The following is a 17603-nucleotide window of genomic DNA, read 5'->3' as shown; positions in this document are numbered from 1 at the left end:
GTATGTTTCCAGTTCACCTAGGGAATGGCTCCTCCAAAAAACTATGAAGTACTTATGTTTTGTCTATTTTCTGAAGACAGTGAGGGTGAATATTGTTCCTGGTATAAACCTTTGGAAACATAACTTTCAGGATCCTGCAGGCCGTTTAAATTATCATCCTGTGTTCAAGGCTTGTCTTCTCCAAAAGCAGATGGAAGTTGGCCATGACTTACAATCATGATTGAAATCATGAACCTAAATCTTACACTCTCCACACTCCTTATGCCCCCTCCAAATGTCCCATAAGAGCTCTCAGCTCCTACTTCAGGAAGGAGGGAGGGAGGGAGGAACAAAAGAGGAAGGGAGAGAGGGATATGGGGAATGGGAGAAAGAAGCAGTTTAGGTTACTTCAAAAACAGGGCTGGGTGCGGTGGCTCATGCCTGTAATCCCAGTACTTTGGGAGGCCAAGGCCGGCGGATCAACTGAAATCAGGAGGTCAAGACCAGCCTGGTCAACGTAGTGAAATCCCATCTCTACTAAAAATACAAAAATTAGTTGGGCGTGGTGGCGGCCGCCTGCAATCCTGGCTACTTGGGAGACTGAGGCAAGAGAATCTCTTGAACCCGGGAGATGGAGTTTGCAGTGAGCCGAGATCGCGCTGTTGCACTCCAACCTGGGCAACAAGAATGAAACTCCATCTCAAAAATAAATAAATAAAAATAAATTTAAAAAGCAGATAGCATGCTTGCTTCGGCAGTACATATACTAAAATTGGAACAATGTAGACAAGATTAGCATGGCCCCTGCATTTAAAAATAAAAAATAGGCCAGGTGCAGTGGCTCACACTTGTAATCCCCGCACTTTGGGAGGCCGAGGCAGGCGGATCACCTGAGGTCGGGAGTTTGCGACCAGCCTGACCAACAGGGAGAAACCTCATCTCTACAAAAATACAAAATTAGCCGGGCATGATGGCACATGCTTGTAATCCCAGCTACTTGGGAGGCTGAGGCAGGAGAATCGCTTGAACCCAGGAGGCGGGGGTTGCGGTGAGCCAAGATCGCGCCATTGCACTCCAGCCTGGACAACAAGAGCAAAACACTGTCTCAAAAAAAAATAATAAAATAAAAAATAATTTAAAAAAAAAAGCAAGTAACATATACTCATTGAACCAGGATTCCTATTTCTAGGAACTCATCTTACATACACACTTGGCCACTTGTGAAATGATACATATACAAGATTAAAAGACTCTTTGTATTAGCAAAAAATAAAAATAAAAATTGACAAGAACCTAAAATTTCATCTGGAAGGGATAAATTAATTACGGATTAAATCTGTACTATTAGGAGTTAAACAGGTACAATGGAATACACTGCAGCTATAAGAAAGAATAAAGAGGGTCCGTATTAACTGTTGTGTAATCATCTTCAAAATACACTGTTAGATGTAAGGGGTAAAAAAAGGGCCCGGGCGCAGTGGCTCACGCCTGTAATTCCACCACTTTGGGAGGCCAAGGCGGGTGGATCACTTGAGGTCAGGAGTTCGAGACCAGCCCGGCCAAACTGGTGAAACCTCATCTCTACTAAAAATACAAAAATTAGCTGGGCATGGTGGCACAAGCCTGTAATCCCAGCTACTCGAGAGGCTGAGGCAGGAGAATCGCTTGAACCCGGGAAGTGGAGGTTGCAGTGAGCAGAGATCATGCCACTGCACTCCAGCCTGAGAGATAGAGCAAGATTCTGTCTCAAAAAACAAACAAACAAAAAGACACAGCTCAGAACAATTCTATTGGATGCTTCCACTGTGTAAACAAGAATGAGATAAGACGTAGGTCCAGGTATTTGATTACATTTGCATACAATGTATCTGGAAGGACCTGTATGAGCAGGGAACCCCGGACACCCTCACAGAGGAGAACTGGGTGGGCAAGGGATGGAATCTTTTTGGTGTCTTTAACATTTTGAATCATATGATTGCATTCGCCTTTCAATATAAACATTAAGCTCAGTTGTGGTTTTTTTTTAGACGGAGTCTCGCTCTGTCGCCCACGCTGGAGTGCAGTGGCGCAATCTCGGTTCACTGCAAACTCCATCTCCCGGGTTCACGCCATTCTCCTGCCTCAGCCTCCCGAGTAGCTGAGACTACAGGCACCTGCCACCACGCCCAGCTAATTTTTTGTATTTTTAGTAGAGACCGGGTTTCACTGTGTTAGCCAGGACGGTCCCGATCTCCTGACCTCGTGATCCGCCCGCCTCAGCCTCCCAAAGTGCTAGGATTACAGGCGTGAGCCACCGCGCCCGGCTAAGGTCAATTTTTTTAATTGAATAGGCAAAAGAAATCCAGGATCACTCCATGTCTGGGTTTGGCCAATATTTTCCCAAGGGACCAGAGAGTAAATATTTAAGCTTTTCAGGCTAGTAAGAGCTCAATCACCACCACCCTCAGCAATGTCTTTGAAATTCAAAAGCAGCCATGGACAGTAAGTAAAGGAATGGGTGTGGCCACGTGCCAAGAAAACTTTATTGAAGATGCTGAAACTTTAATTTCATGTAAGTTTCACACGTCATGAAGCATTCTTCACTTGATTTTCCCCCCAATTGTTTAAAAAATGTGAACCCATTCTTAGCTCACAGGGCTGTAATCGGCCAGCTCCTGGTCTGTGGTGATGGTCTCTTCATTTCTGCAGTGATCTCACTATAGCTTAGGGGTGTGTTCCAGCTCGGGGCACGTGTGTTAAGAGGAATATTAACCAGCGAACTGGTATGCCATCAGTCTGGTGCCAGGATGGGAGGAATGTTGAAAAACTTGGGGCCATAGATCCTGAGGAAAGAAAATTTGGGATTAGAGGGCAAGAGCAAAGTGGAATGAAACCTGCCATCAAATAGGTGATGGGCTGCGGGAGGGGGATCCCGGTCTCAGATGCAGCGTGGCCAGGTAGGACAAGGTAGCTTTGGGGCTTCACCCAAAGGAGAAATATTAACCATTCCTAGAGCTTCCGTGGAGAAGGAAGCCCTGGAGCAGTGACCGAGATGCACTTAGGGCACCAGTGAATCAGTGGATGGGATGCCCTCGGTGTCCCCACCCCATCCCTGTCCTCATCACCTCAGGGCACATGCACCCTCCACGGCCAGAACCTGCATTTCTCTTTTCTTGCTTGCTTTCCTTCTTTCTTTCTCTTTCTTTTTTCTTTCTTTCTTTCTCTCCCTCTTTCTTTCTTTGTTTCTTTCTTTCTTCTTTCTTTTTTTTTTCTCTCTCTGTCACCCAGGCTGGAGTGCAGTGGCGCGATCTTGGCTCACTACCACCTCTGCCTCCTGGGTTCAAGAGATTCTCCAGCCTTAGCCTCCTGAGTAGCTGGGACTACAGGCTCCCACCACCATGCCTGACTAATTTTTGTATTTTTAGTTAGCGACAGGGTTTCACCATGTTGACCAGGCTAGTCTCGAACTCCTGACCTCAAGTGATCCGCCTGCCTTGGCCTCCCAAAGTGCTGGGATTACAGGGGTGAGCCACCGCGCCCGGGCGTCCTGCATTTCTTTACCTGGGAGCTTCCTTGGCTGCCACTGTCTGCTCTGCCCACCCACAAGGCAGGTCAGAAGCACAGGGAATTAACCCCCCTCAGAAGCAGCGCTTCACCCGTGTTGGTGGGTAAATGTCCCAGTTGTGTCCCCACTGGGAGAATAGCTCTGTGGGGTGCAGTCTACACCAAAGAGCTCCTCAGCAGGGCCAAGCAAGTGTGAGCCAAGGGAAGCAGTCACTCCCAGGCCCTGCAAATTTTTAAACTTTAATAATTATACATGGCCAGGCACGGTGGCTCACACCTATAATCACACTTTGGGAGGCCAAGGGAGGCGGATCACTTAAGGCCAGCTGTTCGAGACCAGCATGGGCAACATGGCAAAATCCCATCTCTACTACAAATGCAAAAATTCGCCGGCTGTGGTGGTGCACACCTGTGGTCCCAGCTACTGGGGAGGCTGAGGTGGGAGGATCACTTGAGCCCAGGAGGTCGAGGCTTCAGTGAGCCAAGATAGCACCACTGCACTCCAGCCTGGGCAACACAGTGAGACACTGTCTCAGACAAATATATATATATATATTATATGGGCTCGCAATCAAGTGCGTAATAATTTTTTCTTTTCCTTGCATTTTTTGAGGGGAAATTTTTCTTCCGAGCCTGACTCCTCTATGCCACCTGAAAGAAGACGTAACCTCATCTCATTCCGATTCCCTCCATGATTTCTGGGGATTTCTCCATCTCTCTGAGTTGAATCCAGTGATTCAGATGGTTTCCCTCGGCCTCCTTCTCCTTCCCTGGGGTTGCTCGGGGTCTCAGTCCAGACTGACACATCCACTTTCTCTCTCTTCTCTCAGCTCCCTTCTGAGCGGCGATCACCTGTTCTGCGTGTTTCCATGTCTTCTCTTGAACCCTGACCCAATCTTGAGCTTACAAGTTCAGAACGTTCCTCCCTTTGTTTCTCCTCTTCACCAGGGCCCTTAAAGTGAGGAGCTCCCACCTGTAGCAGGCCAACAGGTAAGCCTAAACACAGGAGGTTGCTTGTGTCAGTTACCTGTATGTCCCCTGTCTATGCAGCAGCTCAGGTATGTGTCCAGCAGGCATTTCCGATATTTTCAAGACCCAGCTACCAAAGGTGGCCCCATGTGGACCCGTCCCCACCTCAATATAGGGCAGTGACTCTGGCCAAAAATCTTGCTTGGCTCATGTTTCTTTCATAGTCCATATTCAATCGGTCAACAAGTCTTGTCAGGTCCATCTGCAAAATGTATCCAGAATTTTATGCTGTAGAATATTATTCAGCCATAAAAAAGAATGAAATCCTGTCCTTTGCAGCAACATGGGTAGAACTGGAGGTCATTATGTCAAGTAAGCCGGGCACAGAAAGAGAAATATCACATGTTCTCACTCATATGCAGGAACTAAGAAAAAGTGGATTTCACGGAGGTAGAGAGTAGAGTGATGGTTACCAGTCTGAGAAGAAAATCAGGGGATGAAGAGAGATTGACTACTGGGTACAAAAATACAATTAGAAGGAATAAGATCTGGCCAGGTGCGGTGGCTCACGCCTGTAATCCCAGCACTTTGGGAGGCCAAGGCAGGCAGATCACGAGGTCAGGAGTTCGAGACCATCCTGGCCAATATGGTGACAGAGTAAGACTCTGTCTCAAAAAAAAAAAAAAAAAAAGAAGGATAAGATCTAATGTTCAATAGCACAGTAGGGTTACTATAGTTAAAAATAATATTTTGTGAGTGTGTGTGTGTGTGTGTGTGTTTTAATACAGAGACGGGGTCTCACTCTGTTGCCCAGGCTGGTCTGAAACTCCTGGGCTCAAGCAGTTCTCCCATCTTGGCCTCCCAAAGGCCTGGGATTACAGGCATGAGCAACTGCACCTGACCAATAATGTACTATATATCTCAAAATAGCTGGAAGAAACTTGGAATGTTCCCGACACAGAAAAATGACAAATGTTCAAGGTGATTGATATGCTAATTACCCTGATTTGATCATTACACATTGTGTGCATGGATCAAAATATCATACTTACACCATAAGTGTGTGCAAACATTATGTATAAATAAAAATTAAAATTAGCTGGGTGCGTCTGCAGTCCCAGGTACTTGGAGGCTGAGTCTGTAGTCCCAGGTAGAGACTGAGGCAGGAGGACTGCTTGAGCCCAGGAGTTCAAGACCAGCTGGACAACATAGACTCTGCCTCAATTTAAAAAAAAAAGAAAGAAAAAAATGCCGGGCGCAGCGACTCACACCTATAATCCTAGCACTTTGCGAGGCTGAGGCGGGTGGGTCATTTGAGGTCAGGAGTTCAAGACCAGCCTGACCAACATGGCAAAACCCCATCTCTACTAAAAATACAAAAAAAAAAAAAAAAAAAAATTAGCCAGATGTTGTTGCACATGCCCTGTAGTCCCAGCTATTCTGAAGGCTGAGGCAGGAGAATCACTTGAACCCAGGAGGCAGAGGTTTCAGCGTGCTGAGAATGCACCACTGCACTCCAGCCTGGGCAACAGAAAGCGATTCTGTCTCAAAAAAAAAGAAAGAAATTTTAGAAATAATTTCTTTTAATGTAGCCATAATTTAACCACTTCTTTCATTGAGAACTTCTCGCTTCTCTCTCCCTCTCCCCTTCCTCCTCATGGCTCTTAATTTCTATCTATTGCCATCTCAGGACATTGTTTGATTTTCTCCACGGTGCATTTTGCTTTCTGAAAGTATCTTGTTTGTTCAATTCCTTGTGTGACGATTTTCTGTCTCCCCTTCCTCTAAAATGTAAGCTCCCTGAAGACAGAGACACTGTCTGGTTCACACCTGCTAGATGAATACAAGTGAAGGCATTGCAGAACTTGCCTTCTTCAAACATGTGCAGCTAACAACTTCCAGCACCAGAAAATTGAAATTCTCTTCTGCCTTTTCTTTAATGCTCTGCCTCCATTTCTAAGCTGGTTTTCTTCTGGGTCTCTGTTCTGATTCTCACACACCTGAGTGTGACTTACCCTGCTTCCCTTGCAGATGTCATTGTTCGTCCCTCAAAATGTTTGTGGCACATTTCACGGTAAGGCTCTGAGACAGCGCTCCAAATTGTGTCTACATATCTTCTGTTGTGGTTACTTTGAAGTTTGTTGAATTATATTGTTTTGACAGAACTGTCACATCTCAAAACGTGTTGCTGACTAAAAACATATGCAGAACCTTTTTTCCTTCTTTTTCTTTCTTTCCTTTTTTTTTAAAAAGGAAAAACTCTACCATCATCTTGCAACTAAACGTATGGCCACAGGAGGGCACCATGAGGCCGCACTTCTGCTCTATGCAAAGCGGGTGGAAAATTGAGACCTGACGGTGGGGACAGTGCAAAACTCTGGGACTTTTATTCTTAATCTCTTTCTTCATTCCAAGATCTACCGCCCAGTGGTAACACACCCTTTGGAGAGCAGGCTGAGAAAATCAAATACTGGTACAACATTAACAAATAATAATAATTAATAATAAGCTGTGAATGTCTTCCAGTTCGTAGAAACTATAAAAGCACATTTACTCAGATATACTTTGTTCTAAGTTATTTTTATCAGGGTTGAGTAAAAGTGTATAGATCAACAGCTATGAGCAAAAATGGAAGAAATCTGAAACTCCTGTAATGACAGACTTCAGGAAAATGTCCTCTATTGAAGTAAAAAAAAAAAAAAAATTAGCAAAGTGACAGGATTGGGATGCAAACCCTGGCTGTGTATACAGTGTCTGTGTTCTGCTATTACACTCCATGTTCAGCACAGCCCAATATGGGAGTCACTAGTCACATGTGCACATATTTAAATTTTAAATTAACTTAATTAAAAGTAAATAAAATTAGGCCGAGCAGGGTGGCTCACACCTGTAATCGCAGCACTTTGGGATGCCAAGGCGGGTGGATCACCTGAGGTCAGGAGTTCGAGACCAGCCTGATCAACATAGTGAAACCCCATCTGTACTAAATACAAAAAATTAGCTGGGCTTGGTGGCACATGCCTGTAATCCTACCTACTTGGGAGGCTGAGACAGGAGGATCACTTGAACCTGGGAGGTGGAGGCTGCAGTGAGCCGAGATTGTGCCATTGCACTACAGCCTGGGCAACAAGATCGGAATTCCATCTCAAATAAATTAATAAATAAAATTACAAATTCAGTTCTTCAGTTGCACTAGCCACAGGTTCAAGAGGTCAACAGCCAAATGATGCCTGCGGCTTCTATTGCATAGTACAGATATAGAACATTTCCAACATCATGGAGAATTCTATTGAATGGCAGTCGCATAGACAAAGCCTTGCAGTTTGTGCTCCTAACCATGACACTTTACTGCCTCATGGATTCTAGCAGTCTATCTACCTTGCTTATCTACTGTCATAGTTTCCCTTGAATTCAAAACAAAGTTTAAAAATATTTCATTCTTCTACTAAACAAGACGTTTACTTAGTACCTACATTTTACCCACCTATTCAATATAACATACCAAAGGTAGCAAAGCAAATAGAAAATATGCTCCCTGCTATTAAAAATTTAGAATCTAGGCTGGGCACGGTAGCTCATGCCTGTAATCCCAGCGCTTTGGGAGGCCGAGGTGGGTGGATCATTTGAGGTCAGGGGTTCGAGACAAGCCTGGCCAAAATGGTGAAACCCCATCTCTACTAAAAATACAACATTAGCTGGGCGTGGTGGTGCACGCCTATAATCCCAGCTACTTGGGAGGCTGAGGCAGGAGAATCCCTTGAACCCGGGAGGCGGAGGTTGCAGTGATCCGAGACAGTGCCACTGTACTCCAGCCTGGGCACAACACAGTGAGACTCCATCTCAAAAAAAAAAAAAAAATAGAATCTACTTAAATAATTGACTGAATTATCTGATGCCTACCACAGTTGGGCAATACTGTATTCCAGTGGAACAAATGCACAAGATCGTGGAAAAGCATTATATTATAGGCAAATTTAACTAATAAAATATTATTCACCCAATATTTTCTTGCACTCTTGTGGCTTACAACATTACATTTCTTCCACAGAATCACTGACTCACATAGTGGTTCAATCTATTTCATCTGACCAAAGCCTGTGTAAGTCATCTGCAATTCACCTGAAGCAGTGTATTGTTTGCTATATTACAGGCCCTTTTCACTTGATGTGAAATGAAATCAGAAAACCCAAAGACATCTTGGCTCTGACATGCTCTGTAACAGTGGCTTTTCTGGGACAATGATTTTGCAACAGAGTAAGGCCAAAATTAAACTTAGGTAGGAGTCATGATAGAGCAACATGCACAGGTGTGAGGCAGAGGGCAGAGAACTTGAGTGTGGGCAAGCCAGACCTTGAAAAAAGAAGTCATTCATCTCTGTCAACTATTTTTTTTTTTTTTTGAGACAGAGTCTCATTCTGTTGCCCAGGCTGGAGTGCAATGGCATGATCTCTGCTCACTGCAACTTCCACCTCCCAGGTTCAAGCGATTCTCCTGCCTCAGCATCCCAAGGGACTACAGGCATGTGCCACCACGTCCAGCTAATTTTTGTATTTTTAGTAGAGACGGGGTGTCGCCAGGTTGCCCAGGATGGTCTGGAACTCCGGCCTCAAGTGATCCGCTCGCCTCGGCCTCCAAAGTGCTGAGATTACAGGTGTGAGCCACCACCCCCAGCCTTTCCATCAATTTTATCAATGACAACCTCAAAGAGAACACTTGACCTTCAGTAATACTGCAAATGAGATGGTCTGATGGATTTGGAAGAAGTGGGGAGACAAGAATAGAAAAAGGCTTTCAAGGCCGGGTGCAGTGGCTCACACCTGTAATCTCAGCACTTTGGGAGGCCGAGGCAGGTGGATCACCTGAGGTCAGGAGTTCGAGACCAGTCTGGCCAACATGGCGAAAACCATCTCTACTAAAAATACAAAAAATTAGCCAGGCGTGGTGGCATGCGCCTGTAATCCCAGTTACTTGGGAGGCTAAGGCAGGAGAATCGCTTGAACCCGGGAGGCAGAGGTTGCAGTGAACAGAGATGGCACCATTGCACTCCAGCCTGGGTGACAGAACGAGACTCCATTTCAAAAAGAAAAAAAAGAAGAAGAAAAAGTCTTTCAATATGCACTTATTGACAGTTTTTCACATAAAAGGGGATGAAAAACAGAAAGTTAAATAAATAAGTTGCACATAAACTTTGTAAATTGCCCTTACACAGAGTTCAGGCAAAGTGGAGGCTGAGACTTTGGCATCAGAGAATCCTACTCAACTGTTAACTGGCTGTGTGTCATTAGAGAGATTAATTTCCCTCTCTGAGCCACCATCTTGCTTATCTCTACAATGGAGATAATAACAGTCCCTACTTCTGGGAGTGTAAGGATTAGGAAATTAAATCTTTTTTTTTCTTTTTTCTTTTTTTGAGACAGGGTCTCACTCTGTCACCCAGGCTGGAGTGCAGTGGTGCCATCTCGGCTCACTGCAGCCTCTGGCTCCTGGGTTCAAGCGATTCTTCTGCCTCACCCTCCCAAGTAGCTGGGGTTACAGGTGCCCACCACCACACCTGGCTAATTTTTGTATTTTTAGTAGAGACGGGGTTTCACCATGTTAGCCATGCTGGTCTCGAACTCCTGGCCTCAAGTGATCTGCTTGCCTTGGCCTCCCAAAGTGCTGGGATTACAGGCATGAGCCACTGTGCCAGGCCAAGAAATTAAATCTAAATCACCTGGTGCATAAAATGCCAAAATGGCTCCACTAATGACCTTTTATTTCACATCCCCAGCTGTATGACTTGAGAAGTGCCACTTTCTGGTGTCAATTTTAAAAGAAATGTCTCTGTGTTATTAAGGATTACCAATTGGGTCCCCTTTGAAGTTCCTCAAGAGATACCAGGAAACCTTTCAATAGCTTTTAACTCAAATAAATTTATGAAAATGATTATAACACCTCCATCATTGCCATTTGCCCTAGACATTGCTACCATAGGGACCAAGATGTTGTCAAGGACCTGCTTTTAGACTTTGTTGACATCAATGTCAAATCAATGGCTGAAATAAAAGCATCTTCAAAATACTTCATAAAGCAATTGAATGACATGAGTTGCACAGAACATCCAAGCCTGCTTGGAGTGCCATGTTTGGTCAAGGAGAGGGTGGAAGACGGAAACTCAAGACCCACCACCTGCTTTCAAAAAGTCTTTCTCCATAAATAATACAGGAGTTTTAAAAAGACAACAGATACCTCAAGCATTCACTGGAAGAATCACATCCACAAATTCTAATTTTGGGTTTGTATTGACCACAAGAGTCTGTGTCCAACACGTGTAAAAGACTTTTTGGCAAATTCATCACTTTATATACAGTTTGATTTTGGATACCTTTTTCATTTTACTTTTCTTTTTTCACGTCAAACGGGGAATGTGCCAACATCGTAACAAAGTCTGAGGGAGGCACAGCTCACATACGAGCGTGAAAACCCAATCATCACACTTATGAACTATAAAAGGATCCTGGATTTTATTAACGAGCACATTTCTGGGTTTTGCTCTGCCAAGCTTCATGCTTTCATCCTCAGGCTAGTCTCCTCAGAGATAGAAAGCAGCTGTTCACTTCAAGACCTGAGTCTGAGTTCCGTGTAGGAAGAGGAGGTCAGAGAAGGGAAGAGGTAAAGGGGCCAAGGGCGCAGAACTTTCTCCCAGCAAGAAAACATCACTCCGGACTTCTGCTTTCATCTTGTCGGCCAGGGCTGTATCACAGGGCTATTCCTAGGAAGCTGGGTGGCCAGCAGGTCGCCTTTCCACCCTTTATAGAAAAGGTAGGCAATGGCCAGGCGCGGTGTCTCACGCCTGTAATTCCAGCACTTTGGGAGGCTGAGGCAGGCGGATCACTTGAGACCAGCCTGGCCAACATGACAAAATCGCATCTTTATCAAAAATACAAAAATTAGCTGGGCATGGTGGTGCATGTCTGTAATCCCAGCTACCAGGAGGCTGGGGTGGGAGAATCATTTGAGCCCGGGAGGCGGAGATTGCAGTGAGTCAAGATGGCACCACTGCACTCCCGCCTGGGCGACAGAGTGAGACCCTGTTAGAAAAAAAAAAAAAAAACTAGGCAAGTGGAGAGTGACAGATAATGGCTTTGGGATATCAATCAATGGTCTATCAAGGGACCCAGCCATGAGTGTTCAGTGTTTTCCTTTGCCGGTTAAAGACACTAAAACACTACCAGCAACTCTCACCTATTACCCCTATCATTTCCTAAAAGAAAGGGTATTTGAACACTGCCAAGGCCGGGCACAGATGCCTGTAATCGCAACACTTGGGTAGGCCGAGGCAGGCAGATCTCTTGAAGCCAGGAGTTCAAGACCAGCCTGGCCAACATAGCAAAACCCCATCTCTACTAAAAATACAAAAAAAAAAAAAAAAAAAATCAGCCAGACGTGGTGGTGGGCGCCTGTGGTCCCAGCTACTCAGGAGGCTGAGGTGGGAGGATCACTTGAACCTGGGAGGAGGAGGTTGCAGTGAGCCAAGATTGCACCACTGCATTCCATCCTGGATGACAGGGAGCTTGTCTCAAAAAAAAAAACAAAATGAAAAAAAAAAAAAACCCCACAAAACCTGCCAAAAGAGGAGGAAAGACAATCTCAGAATAATGATCTGCCCACACACTGCACCATCACTTTCGTTTTGTGCAAAATTCCCCCCATTGCTCTTAGTTTCTGAGACGTTTTCAGTGAAACTTCAGTCCTGGGAGTGGTGCTGAGCGATGGTGGCCCTGCATTCGCAGCAAGATGAGTAAACCACAACACTGAAGGGCCTGTGGCCTTCGGAGACAGAAACTGGAAAAATAATGTTTTTCGGATTTCTTCATACAAACGACCATGGAGGTAAGTCTTATTACAAACTTACATGAGTTGTCATAAATGGAATGAGAAGTAGAGAAGGTGGAGGGGAGGGGAAGTGTCTTCAGGTAGGATACATGAGGAAATGTCTTCAGGAATAAATACACGAGGAGCAGCTGTCAGCCACAGAAGGCTTTCACAAAGGCAGCAGCAGGTTGGGCAGGTCTTGACAGAAAGTGCAGACAGCTGGCCCTCCCAGGATGGGAACGCTGACTCCACTCAAGGCATCTGGTTCATGCAAACTCCGACGCAAACCGTGGTGGGATGGTAGCTTCAAGGGGTCGTGCTGTCATTTCTCTTCAGTGAATAGGTCACGTGGCTAGGGAGTTTGAATCTTTCCCTCCTTTTCCCAAAGAAGATTTTGTACTTCTCACAAACAAACCATCCCATTTAAAGGAAGAACGCAAATTTTTCCTGGAAGAGCAGACTTGAAATCGGTCATTAAGAGTATTAAAGGTCATTTCTCCACTGAGAACATTCTAGGCGTTTCAATTATTGGCAGCAGCCCTTCAAGACGGTTTTTCTGCTAATTTTCCCTCAACCTCTTCAGTTGCATTCTGAATTTTCAAAAGTAGGACCAAGCTAGTTATGAGTGACTGTAAATTTGGAGAACGGAAATACACATGAAAATAACCACTACTGGCCAGGCGCAGTGGCTCACACCTCTAATCCCAGCACTTTGGGAGGCCGAGGTGGGCAGATCACGAGGTCAGGAGATGGAGACCATCCTGGCCAACATGGTGAAACCCCATCTCTACTAAAAATACAAAAATTATCTGGGCCTGGTGGTGCATACCTGTAATCCCAGCTACTCAAGAGGCTGAGGCAGAAGAATCGCTTGAACCAGGGAGTCGGAGGTTGCAGTGAGCCGAGATCGCGCCACTACACTACAGCCTGGTGATAGAGCAAGACTCCGTCTCAAAAACAAACAAACAAACAAACAAAAACCACTACTTAGAGATCACTGGGTGTGGTGGCTCACACTTGTAATCCCAGCACTTTGGAAGGCCGAGATGGGCAGATCCCACGAGCCCAGGAATTCAAGACCAGCCTGGGCAACATGGCGAAACCCCATCTCTACTAAAAATATAAAAAATGAGCCAGTAGTGGTGGTGCACTCCTGTAGTCCCAGCTACTCTGGAGGCTGAGGTGGGAGGATTGCTTGAGTCCGGGAGTGGGAGGTTGCAGTGAGCTGAGATCATACCACTGCACTCCAGCCTGGGCGACAGAGACGCCATCTCAAAAAATAAAAAATAAATAAAAAATAAAAAAAGAACAGAGGCCAGTAAACTTTTCCATCAAGGCACAAATAGTAAATATTTCAGGCTCTGTGGGCCGCATGGTCACAGCTCTACTGCAGTCCTAGCAAGAAAGGAGCCACAGACAATACATAAAGAAATAGCAGTGGCTGCATTCCAATAAAACGTCGTTATGGATACTGACATTTGAATTTCAAGTATTTTTTACACAAGTCACAAAATACTACTTTTCTTTGTGTTTTTTCCAATCATTAAAATATAAAAACTATTCTTACTTCACAGGCCATAAGAAAACAGGCAGTGGTCCCACGGGCTGTAGTTTGCTGATGATCCCTGAACTAGAAAATAAAATAGATAAAGCACTCAGGAACAAATTGAACAAGAAATATGCAAACCTCCATGAGGAAATTTAAACGTTTTTGAAGTCACAAAAGTTGACTTGAATAAAAAGGTATACCTTGTCTTTGGTTAGAGAGATTCAACATCCTGAAGATGCAAATTCTTCCACAATTAATTTTAAAATGTATTATGAGGCCGGAAATGGTGGCTCACGCATGTAATCCCAGCACTTCGGGAGGCCGAGGCAGGTGGATCACCTGAGTTCAGGAGTTTGAGACCAGCCTAGCCAACATGGCAAAATCCCGTCTCTACTAAAAATATAAAAAATTAGCCAGGCATGGTGGCAGGTGCCTGTAATCCCAGCTACTCGGGAGGCAGAGGCAGGAGAATTGCTGGAACCCGGGAGGCGGAGGTTGCAGTGAGCCAAGATCGCACCACTGCACTCCAGTATGGGTGACACAGCGAGACTCTGTCTTAAATAAATAAATAAATAAAGTATTATGATCCAAATTAAAGTAGCAAGAGATCATTTTTTTCTGGAATCACACAGCTGACTCTGAAGTTGATATGACAAGATAAATAAGCAAGATTAGGTCTGGAAAATTCAGAAAAAGAAGAACAAAAAGGAAGCAGCTGTACTAGAATGTAAAACACTGTACACATCAGCAACTAAGCCAGTGTGGTATCAGCACACGAATGGACAGACAGAACACATCCAGAAATATTAATACATCCAAATGAACCCAGGACTTACTGTGTGATGAAGGTAGCATATCAAATCAGGGTGCTAAAGATGAAGTTTTTAATAAATGGTACTGGGCCCTAAAGACAAACAGATCCAAACCTCATAGTACGCATCAGGATAAAAAGCACTGCAAGCAAACCAAATATTAAATGTAAGAAATGAAACCATATAAGTTAAAATGGGAGGAGCCAGATGGTGCACAGTGGCTAATGCCTGTAATCCCAGCACTTTAGGAGGCTGAGGTGGGAGGATCACTTGAGCCCCGAAGTCAAGGCTACAGTGAGCTGTGATCACACATTGTCCCTGTCCAGGCTGGGTGACAGAGTGAGACCCTGTCTCAAAATAAAATAAAATAAAATAAAATGGAGAAAGCCATTCTAAAACTAATTTAAAATCCAGAACCGTTAAAAAGAAAAAACTCATGAATTCAAATATATAAAAATAATTTGCTGATGATTTTTTTGTTATGCAAAGATCAAAGGAAAAAGACAAACTGGAAAAACAACATGATTGTAACATCACAAAGATTAATTTCCATAATCTATCAAAGAAATTCTAAAGAAAATTCTGAAATGTTCTAGAAATTCTAAAGAAAAAGACCAACAACCCAATTTGGAAAATGGGCAAAGGACGTGAACTGAGAGGTCACAGAAAAATACCAATAGCCCTTCAACCTGGGGAAAGACCTACACTGTTGGTGAGGCCATGAGAAACAGGCACCCCCATACAAAGCTGGTGGGAGAACAGAACATAAACCCTGAGGAAGGGGAATTTGATAGGAACTACCCAAATTACTGAAGCAGTTACCTTTGACAGGATCCACTTCTGAGAATCCTGATTGGAAACAAGTGGAGTGTACATCCACTCTAGAGACTACAGGAAAGAAAGAACAAGAGTGATCTCTACATGGAGTATGGTGTGAGCAGCAGGATATATTAAGTGAAAAAAGGCCAGGCACGGTGTCTCAGGCCTGTAATCCCAGCACTTTGGGAGGCTGAGGTGGGTGGATCACCTGAGGTCAGGAGTTCGAGGCCGGCCTGGCCAACATGGTGAAACCCTGTCTCTACTAAAAATACAAAAAAAATGAGCCGAGCATGGTGGTACATACCTGTAATCCCAGCTACTCGGGAGGCTGAGGCACAAGAATTGCTTGAACCCAGGAGGCAGAAGTTGCAGTGAGCTGAGATCGCGCCACTGCACTCCAGCCTGGGTGACAGAGTGAGACAATGTCTCAAAAAAAAAAAAAATGTGTAAAAAGCAAGGTGTATGCTACTTTTGTGTAAGGAAGAGAAATAAGACTACAGATAGATAGAGACATAGATAGATGATAGAGATATAGACAGATGCTAGAGATATAGACGATAGAGATAGATAGATAGATAGATAGATAGATAGATAGATAGATAGATAGAGACTAGACATTTTCTTTTTACTGTTTTGGGTGTTTTTGAGACCAGGGTTTTTGCTGTGTCACCCAGGCTGGAGTGCAGTGGCTATTCACAGGCAAGACTGTCGCACATCACAGCTTCCAACTCCTGAGCTCCAGTGATCCTCCCACCTCAGCTTCCCAAGTAGCTGGGACTACAGGTGCATGCCCAGCTAATTTTTATTTTTGGTAGAGATGGGGGTCTTGCTATATTGCTATACTGCTCAGATTGGCCCTCAAGTGATACTCCTGCCCCAGCCTCCCAAAGTGCTAGGATTACAGGTATGAGCCGCCAAACTCAGCTCTAAGATAATATGTTTTAATTCTTTTTTTTGAGACAAGGTCTTGCCCAGCCACCCAATGGCACAATCACGGCTCACTGCAACCTCAGTCTCCTGGGCTCAAGCAATCCTCCTGCCTTGGCCTCCCAAAGTGCTGGAATTATAGGCATAAGCCACAGCACCCAGCCACTATATATTTTAATTTGCTTGTATTTGCATCAGGAAATACTAAAAGCAAGAAACTAATAAAAATGGTTACCTATAGATTGGGAGCAAGGGGGATAAGGACAAGAGTGGGAAGGAGAATTTTGTGTCATTTTGACATTTTAACCATTTAAAATTGTCTAATTTTCTTTTAATGAGTTCACTTATTTAACAAACTTTAATTGAGCAATGCCCCAGGCATTCATGAATACCTGGGTGTCGAGGAGTGGATGCAGACAGAGAATGTGACAGTAGGCCAGGTGCAGTGGCTCATACCTATAATCCCAGCATGTTGGGAGGCCAAGATGGGCGGATCATTTGAGGTCAGGAGTTTGAAACCAGCCTGGCCAACATGGTGAAACCCCATCTCTACTAAAAATACAAAAAAAAATTAGCAGGGCGTGGTGGTGGGTGCCTGTAATCCCAGCTACTCAGGAGGCTGAGGCAGAAGAATTGCTTGAGCCCAGGAGGCGGAGGTTGCAGTAAGCAGAGACCGTGCCACTGCACTCCAGCCTAGGCAACAGAGCAAGACTCTGTCTCCAAAAAAAAAAAAGAGAGAATGTGACAGTATGCTCATAAATATGTATACTTCTACATATTAAAAATATATCTCTGAATATCCGCTTTGGTGCAATGGAAAATAATTCAGTTACATGATTAAGAAACCAAATCTAATTAGTAATTGAAAGTGCATGTGTATGAGAAAGAGAGATGGAAGTATTAGAGACCCTATTCGAGATGCAAGTGCGTTCTCAGAGATGGCAGTTGCTGTCTTCAAGGGAACCGAGCCCCTCTGTGGGGGACAACCACTGCACTCAACATAAAATGTCATTTCAGAGACACCATGTTTGAAATAGAACTACCTCCTCCCACAACCCTTCTTTCTTGCTTGCTTTATTTAGGATCATTGAACTTATCACCATCTTACATATATTTTTACTTATCTTGTTTGTCTGTCTTCATTAACTACC

At 44.4% G+C, this 17603-nt stretch overlaps 2 non-coding genes across 2 annotated transcripts; one reads left to right on the top strand and one right to left on the bottom strand.

Annotated features, from left to right (window-relative positions):
- Positions 1–723: 723 nt before the first annotated feature.
- On the top strand, positions 724–831 carry LOC129532794 (U6 spliceosomal RNA). The gene has a single exon (XR_008678728.2). It is a non-coding gene; the product is annotated as a U6 spliceosomal RNA (small nuclear RNA).
- A 10051-nt stretch (positions 832–10882) lies between these two features.
- Positions 10883–10986, bottom strand: LOC115934215 (small nucleolar RNA U13). The gene has a single exon (XR_004070036.2). It is a non-coding gene; the product is annotated as a small nucleolar RNA U13 (small nucleolar RNA).
- Between the last annotated feature and the right edge of the window lie 6617 nt (positions 10987–17603).

The sequence above is a fragment of the Gorilla gorilla genome, chromosome 2, assembly GCF_029281585.2.
Source record: "Gorilla gorilla gorilla isolate KB3781 chromosome 2, NHGRI_mGorGor1-v2.1_pri, whole genome shotgun sequence".
NCBI lineage: Eukaryota > Metazoa > Chordata > Mammalia > Primates > Hominidae > Gorilla > Gorilla gorilla.
The sequence above is the reverse complement of the archived record's forward strand: the minus strand, read 5'-3'. Positions and strand labels throughout refer to the sequence as shown.